This window comes from Lactuca virosa, chromosome 7, assembly GCF_052849685.1.
Source record: "Lactuca virosa cultivar CGN04683 chromosome 7, Lactuca_virosa_CGN04683_v6, whole genome shotgun sequence".
Taxonomy (NCBI): domain Eukaryota; kingdom Viridiplantae; phylum Streptophyta; class Magnoliopsida; order Asterales; family Asteraceae; genus Lactuca; species Lactuca virosa.
In genome coordinates this window covers 79,425,546-79,433,650 of record NC_136432.1, presented here as the reverse complement: position 1 = coordinate 79,433,650, position 8,105 = coordinate 79,425,546, and positions in this window count along the sequence as shown.

The window sequence follows — 8,105 nt, the reverse complement described above, 5'->3', positions numbered from 1 at the left end:
CATCACAAACCCTAAATTTCCTAACAATCGAACTGATATTTTCTGTTTCTGGAGATGGGTGACTCAATCCGCGAGATGACCACTAAGTTTGCAAAGCTGGAGAAGTTCAAAGGTGTTGACTTCAGGCGGTGGAAGAAGAAGATGCACTTCATGCTGACTACTCTCAAGGCAGCGTACGTGCTGACTACTCCTAGACCAGCAGAGCCTGAGGAAGGTGTTGTTGAGATGGATGAAGAGACAAGAAAGAGACAGAAGTGGGACAATGATGACTACATCTACAAAGGTCACATTCTGAACGGTATGTCTGATGCTTTATTTGATATCCATAGTGAAGCCTTGTGTGCCAAGGAGTTATGGGACACTCTTGAACTGAAATACATTACTGAGGATGCATCTAGCAAGAAGTTTCTGGTCAGTGACTTTAATAATTATAAGATGGAAGATTCAAGGTTTGTCACTGAACAGTACAATGAACTCCTTGGCATATACGGTCAGTTTAAACTGCACCGTATGAATATGGATGAATCCATTGGTGTGTCCACTATCATTGACAAACTGCCTCCGTCCTGGAAAGACTTCAAACATAACTTGAAACATCAAAAGGAGGAACTGTCATTGGTTCAACTTAACAGTCACATTCGTATTGAAGAATCTCTTCGTGCGAAGGAAAGTGACAAATCTGAAAAACCCAAAAGAAAAGTTGAACCTGGACAGCCCTCGGTTCATATGGTTGAAAACAAACCAAGGAACCAGAACCACAAAGGACATGGCAAACGTAAGCAGGAACATGTCCCAAGCAACTCCAACAAAAAGAGAAAGGATCTGGTTTGTTGGAGGTGCAATCAAGTTGGGCATTGCAAGCGTGATTGCCGTGTGAATTTGGGCAACAATGGTGCTAGAAACAGTGGAGCCAATGGGAAAGTAAATGGGTCTTCGGCCCAAGTTAAAGGAGGTCAGTTTTTGACTAACTTTGATAATTCTAATCAGAATAATCTTTATTATGTTTCATTTATCCCTGAATCATTCTATGTGCAGGATGATGATGTTGCTTGGTGGATCGACTCCGGAGCAACGAACCATGTATGCAAGGATAAACGGATGTTTGAAACATTAACTCCGCTTGAAGATGAGTCGGTGCTGAAAATGGGAGACGATTCTTTTATTCCTATTTGTGGTTTAGGTGTCGTATGTCTTGAATTTACTTCTGGAAATACAATTAGATTATTTGATGTTTTGTTTGTTCCCAAGATTCGCAAGAATCTTGTTAGCTCTAGTTGTTTGAATTCTGATGGTTTTAAACAAGTTATTGAGTCGGATAAGTTTGTTTTGTCTAAGGGTGGAATGTTTGTTGGCTTTGGATATTTAAATAATAGAATGTTTCGTTTAAATATTGTTGACAAATTATTACCTGTTCAGAATTCTGCATTTGTATCTTCTGCTTCTAATGTTGATAAATCTATGTTTTGGCATGTAAGATTAGGTCATGTCAACTTTAGAAGGATGCATAAGATGTCAAAAGATGGATTAATTCCAGCCTTTGATATGACATCTGATAAATGTAAAACATGCATGCTTACAAAAGTGACAAAACAACCATTTCCTAGTGTTACTAGAAATTCAGCTGTTTTGGAACTTATACACAGTGACCTGTGTGATTTTCACTCCACTCCTTCTTTGGGAAATAAAAAGTATGTGGTCACTTTTATTGATGACTGCACTCGGTTTTGCTATGTGTATTTGTTGCATTCTAAGGATGAAGCCTTAGATAAATTCAAAATATACAAAACCGAGGTGGAATTGCAATTGGGCATTCCGGTTAAATGTCTCAGGACTGATAGGGGAGGTGAATATATGGATCCCATATACTTCCAATCAGTGGGTATCATTCATGAGACCACGGCACCTTACACGCCTCAACAGAATGGTATTGCTGAACGCAAAAATTGAGTTTTAAAGGAAATGGTAAAGTCGATGTTGTCTTACTCGGGATTGAGTGAAGGATTCTGGGGAGAGGTCATGTTAACGGCCTGCTATCTATTGAATAGGGTTCCAAATAAAAGGAACAAAACAGTCCCATATGAACTTTGGTTCAAGAAAAAGCCGAATTTGAGTTATTTTCGAGTTTGGGGATGTCGGGCAGTTGTAAAACTCACCGAGCCCAAAAAGAAGAATTTGGGAGAACGTGTAATTGATTGCATATTCATTGGATATGTTGAACAATCCAAGGCATATAGGTTTTATGTAATAGAACCTAATGATTCGATTTCGGTTAACACTGTTCTCGAATCACGAGATGCAATTTTTGATGAGATGCGGTTTTCATCGATTCAAAGGCCTAAGGATCTGACTTTTGGTGCTCTTAAAGAGAAAAATTCAGAAAGTCGAGATGGTGGTAATGTGCAAGAACCACAAGAGCTTCGTAAAAGCAAAAGAGGCAATATTGTGAAAAATTTCGGATCCGACTTCCAACTGTACTTGGTGGAAGGTTCAAGGGATAAAATTAGTCTTGAATACTCTTATTTCTATAGTATTGAAGATGATCCTAAAACTTATCAAGAGGCCATGGAGTCTCGTGATAGTGCCTTTTGGAAGGAAGCAATTGATGATGAAATGTCATCAATTCTTGAGAACAACACATGGGTGTTGTCTGATTTGCCTCCGGGTTCTAAACCTCTTGGTTGCAAATGGATTTTCAAAAAGAAAATGAATGTTAATGGGACTATTGACAAATTCAAAGCCCGGTTAGTCATTCAAGGTTTTAGATAAAAACCCGGTATTGACTATTTTGATACGTATGCTCCAGTTGCACGTATTTCTACTATTAGATTGTTGGTTGCCTTGGCAAGTATCCACAATCTGGTTATTCACCAAATGGATGTGAAAACAGCCTTTTTAAATGGTGATCTTGACGAGGAAGTTTACATGAAACAACCAGAAGGTTTCATTATGCCCGGTAAAGAGCATATGGTTTGTAAACTTGTCAAATCTTTGCATGGGCTGAAGCAAGCACCTAAACAATGGCATCAGAAATTTGATGAAGTTATTTTGTACTCTGGTTTCAAGACAAACCAATGTGACAAATGTGTTTATAGTAGATTTGATGATGGTACTAGAGCTGGAGTGATCATTTGCTTATATGTAGATGACATGTTGATTTTCGGTACCGACCAAAATCAAGTGGATGAAACAAAGAAATTGTTATCATCCAAGTTTTCCATGAAAGATTTAGGAGAGGCTAATGTAATTCTTGGAATAAGAATTAAGAGGATGAACAAAGGATTGGTAATGACTCAAAGGCATTATATTGAGAAAATTCTCAAGCGGTTTGATTTTACCGAGTGTTCTCCTGTGAGTACTCCTATGGACCCAAGTGTGAAATTAATGCCAAATAATGGGGTTCCCATTTCACAATTGGAATACTCTAAGGCTATTGGTAGCTTGATGTATGTCATGACAAGTACCATACCTGATATTGCTTTTGCTGTGGGTAAGTTGAGCAAGTACACTAGCAATCCTAGTGCTCAACATTGGCAAGCAGTGAATAGAGTGTTTAAATGTCTCAAGGGAACCATGAATTATGGTTTGAGTTATTTGGGGAGTCCTTTGGTTTTAGAAGGTCATTCAGATTCAAGTTGGATTACAAACATGGAGGACCATTCCTCAACTTCTGGTTGGGTATTCTTGCTTGGGGGAGGTGCCATTTCTTGGGCTTCCAAGAAGCAATCTTGCATTACAAACTCGACAATGGAATCTGAGTTTGTTGCGTTAGCAGCTGCTGGTAAAGAAGCAGAGTGGCTAAGGAATTTAGTCTATGAGATTCCTTTGTGGTCTAAACCGATAGCACCTATTTCTATCATTTGTGATAGTGCTGCCGCTTTGGCTAAGGCATATAGCCAGGTTTATAATGGCAAGTCTAGACATCTAGGTGTTAGACATAGTATGATTAGAGAACTAATCATGAATGGTGTGATTTCGGTTGAGAAATTTGGCAGATCACTTGACTAAAGGTCTGACAAGAGACTTAGTGCACAAGTCTGTAATCGGGATGGGATTAAAGTCCATTTAATTCTATAATGATGAGACACCCAATTCCCTCCTAATATAATGTTAGGAGTTGAATTCAATGTGGAAAGCTCATACTTATAGATTGGAACACATGAAGTATCCATCCCAGGTATGTGTTCGGTTCTGCAAGTTAGTCAGGTTGAAGTTTAACTTCTTAATAATTCCTTTGATAAATGTATGTACAGATACATGGAAAGGAGTTACCTACGTGATTGTGAAGTGTAGCCGCATTTCAAGAGGTTGTGGACTTGACCTTGATACGATCATGAGAGGATTGGGACACACGACTTTATAATAGTGTCAAGTTGTATTATGCTAGAAATTCAATAAACTAGTATGTATTTTACTTTCTGGTATTCAAATGGGTTGATGGGTTCAATTCTTAGAACACCCTGATTCTCGAGTATTTGAAAATGTATGATACTAAGTGGAAATTCAATTGTTTTGATATTTTCATTATGTACTAGTTTGGTTTGTTTGATAAAGGTTATGTTTGTTCAAGGGTTACACTAAAATGGGGGAGGATTGTTGGTGATTTTAGTTTCACCATGTCATTTTAAGTAACTGGAACTAACAGATGAGCTAAGGGGCTTCATAATTTGTACTCTATTATATGTACGGGGTTGTGCGGAGTGCACGCATCTATAAGATCGAATTAGAAGCCGGTTCGACGACTAGTCGGGGGTCCGGGGGCAGCAGCCCCGGGTCCAGGGTTTCCAAAGGGGCAGCGCCCCTTTGGCGGGGTCTAGGGGCAGCACCCCTAGCGGGGTCCAAGGGGCAGAGCCCCTAGCTGGGGTCTAGGGGCAGAGCCCCTAAACCTCACCGAATTTTACATATGGGAACATAATGGAAAATTCAATTTCTTGAGGATGATTATGGTAAAACTAACGAAACTCGTTAGTTTTTGGTAACCCTAAATCCTCATTAAATCCGGATTAACATTGCTTGCTTCCAAAGCAACTAATGACGGCCCAACCCTAATGAAACCCTAATCGTGTTTAATATATAAACAGCTCTTCCTCTACAGAAGTGGGTTACGATCTTAAGCTCTCGTTTCATCATACTTTCACAGAATCCTCTAGCATATTGGCTTATGTCTTCTGTGCCTAGAAACGTAAGTGTCCACTTGGATTATCTTAGGCTGAATTTATTGTAACCCAGGCATAGGGTAGAAATATCAGTTCGGAAAGTGATATCACGATCCAAGTTTGTATCCAGATCTCCACCACAAACCCTAAATTTCCTAACAGCGGACGTCCAATAGGATTTCGAGGCTTGCATTCGACCGTTCAACGGTCATTTTTTCAAGTTTTTTTTTTTTTTTTTTACAAACTCAATACCTATATAAACACAATAAAATCCTCACTTTTCATCAAATTTTACACCCTCATTCTCTAAACCAAAAAACACATGGATTTTTTTAAGAATTTTGACTCGATGATGACGGAGAATTCATCTCGACCTTCTTCAATGTTGTGCAACACCTTCACGATGAAGAAAGTTCGAATGTTGCTCGTATAAGGGCGGTCGTCGATCGTGATCGCCAAGCCGCACAAGACTTATTGGTACGTGATTATTTTGCCAATAATTGTCTTTACAATGATGACTCGTTCGAACGTCGTTTCCATGTAAATAAGGCTATATTTTTACGTATTAGTAATGCTTTAGAAATCCGTTATGATTTTTTCAAACAAAAACCCGATGTTAGAGGAAGAATGAGTTTTAGTAGTATACAAAAATGTACGGCTACGCTTAGGTATTTGGGATACGGTATAACATTTTATGCATCCGACAAATACTTGAAAGTATCCGAGAGGACCGCAATTGATTGTGTAGATTATTTTGTGCCTGTATATGAGGTTTTCACCAACAATATTTGCGTAACCCTACTCCACGTGATATTGAGAGATTATATTCAGCTCATTAAGAAAGGCATGGATTTCCGAGTATGCTTGGGAGTCTAGATTGTACGCATGTGGCTTGGGAAAAATGTCCAACTGCATGGCGTGGTCAATTCACTCAAGGAGATATAGGTGAACCAAGTATAACCCTAGAAGTCGTTGCACATCAGGATTTGTGGATATGGCATTCGTTTTTTAGAGTTGCAGGGTCTAACAACGACATTAACGTTCTTGGCCAGTCTCCTCTTTTTAATGATCTTTGGACCGGCAAAACACCTAATATGACGTTCACGATGAACGGACATTCGTACAAATACGGTTACTACCTTTGTGATGGATATACCCGGATTATTCTACACTTATGAAGGCATACTCGGTTCCTCGAAGTGAAAAGGCAAAGTTGTTCACAAAGAGGCAGGAATCAGCGAGGAAGGATATCGAGAGGGCATTTGGAGTCCTCAAGCAGACATGGCATGTAGTGAAATACGTTATACGACTTTGGGATAAGGATAGAATTAAACGAATGGTGCAAGTTTGTATTACAATGCATAATATGATCATTGAAGATCAAGGTCGATCGATTTGCATATATGATTCGGACGACGTTGTCATCCCGCTTGAAGAGTCTGTACCCGGAACGAATGGATTTTTATCACGAGTTGTTGAAATTCATAACAGTGAAACATGTTTCAATCTTCGAGAAGATGTCGCGGAGCATTTGTACCAACTCAACATGAACGAAGATTAGTTCTTTTTTACTTATGTGTGTTTGTTTGTTTTTTTAATTTAGGTTATTTACGTAATGTAATGTTTTTTTAACTCTAGGTTAATTAAGTAATGTGTATTTTTATTTTTATAATTAATGGAAAACTAGTTAAAAAAATTCAATTTTTTTTTATTTTCAAAAAATGTAATTTTATTGTATTTTAAATTAAAAATAATAATAATAATGATGTGGAGTGGAGTAGTTAGTGGTGGGTATCTCATAGGTTTAGTGGTAGTTAGGCTATCCGTTATACCGATACCCACCACTAACCATGGGATACCTACCACTAAACACACCATTCCACCTCATTTTTTTAATTGAATTTAAATATAAATTACATAAAAATGTTTTTTTTAAAATACTAGTTTTCATTAATTTAAAATACAAAATTACATTAATTAAAATAAAAATAAAAATAACATTAAAACTAAAAATTACATTAATTAAAATAAAATTAACAAAAATAACATTAAAATGAAAAGCCTAAAAATACCAAGCTTAACTAAAAAAACTATCCCATATTCCTACGTCGAACTCGAACGGACTCCTTCATCGCGATAAATAGCTCCAAATCTTCACCTTTGAGGTTGTCCGCTTTCATTTTCAAGATTTCCATATGGTTTTTGTTTGAATCACCGATTGTGTTTCTATCATTTTTTGTTCTACCCGACTCAACATCTCCACCTTCGTTTCTTGAACATGCACATAACGATCAAATTTTTCTCCAAATTGATCCATAACACTAGATCCCGAAGTCGTTGAAGCTGTTTTTTTGCTTTATTTCTTCCAACGGGCCGACGAAGAGGTCGCTTGTCTTCAAGATCAATCCGATCATCGTTGATGTCGAAATGTGTTCGTCTGTCTGATTGTTGAGACGTTGCATCAGGGTTTCTTGAACGCTTTGAACCAGAAGATTGTGAACTTCCGTCCGTTTGCTCTTTCCATTTCGGAGCATCTTTCAACTTTAGTCAAGGTTTCATATACGGAAAAGTTTTGCGGGTTCGCGTTAATTTTTCAAATTGGTCCAAAGCCGCCTTGAAGACATCAAAATCGTTTGACCCGCTTTTTCGTATGTTTAGGAGGTTGTTGTAAATTCCTCCAAATTCGGTGCATTCTAGTCGAATATCGGGCCACTTCGAGCTAATTTGATCGGGATTTCGACTTCCACTTCCCGTTAGCTCATAAAACACCGCGCGAACTTTCTCCCAAAAACAACTGAATGTTTAACTATCGCCTTCGACTGGGTCTTGGGAAGCCGAAATCCATGTCTCGACTAACTTTTATTCTTCCTCTTTTATCCATGGGACCCTTTCTTGGGTGGTGTTGGGTCGGGCCGGTTTTTTTTCTTTTTTCTTTTTAGGTTGAGGTGGTGG